This window comes from Corvus brachyrhynchos, unplaced genomic scaffold (genome assembly GCF_000691975.1).
Source record: "Corvus brachyrhynchos isolate BGI_N302 unplaced genomic scaffold, ASM69197v1 scaffold32, whole genome shotgun sequence".
NCBI lineage: Eukaryota > Metazoa > Chordata > Aves > Passeriformes > Corvidae > Corvus > Corvus brachyrhynchos.
This window is the reverse complement of record NW_008237919.1, coordinates 1,685,854-1,686,384: the sequence shown is the minus strand read 5'-3', so window position 1 is coordinate 1,686,384 and position 531 is coordinate 1,685,854.

Below are 531 nucleotides of genomic sequence, written 5' to 3'. Positions count from 1 at the left end.
TTTCTCCTAGAAAACTCCACAGTTGAAGTCTAAAACACTCTGTTGGATATAGAAGTCCTATTGAAAAGGGGAGGAAGTGGAACAGTAAGTGTATTGTTTAAAGACAGCCCTGTAAAACTCTTTTCTCAACATATATTTCCCTGAAAATAAATGCCATTCATGAAGATTGCTGTTTTAGTATGGAACATTGTTTATGAATACATTATAGATTCACATATAAGGATATTATGTATCCATAAGCTGTTCATATTCATCAACCTGTGTAGAACACATGAACCCATCTTAGGCCAGCTATTGACAGGTAAAAATTCCCTGTGTTCATGACACTCATTTTAGGTGTACTCTATTAGCATGCAGGTGGACAGATATTGCCAATGGTTTCTTTTAGCTAAAAAAATACACTATGGAGGATTCAAGCTGTCATTCTGCCAAATTAGACATTAATGTCATCAAGAATCAGTGTGTTGGAGGAAGGGGAATGCTGTTTTCAACCATACCTGCTTTTTAAAGAAATAGCCTTGAACCTGCTGA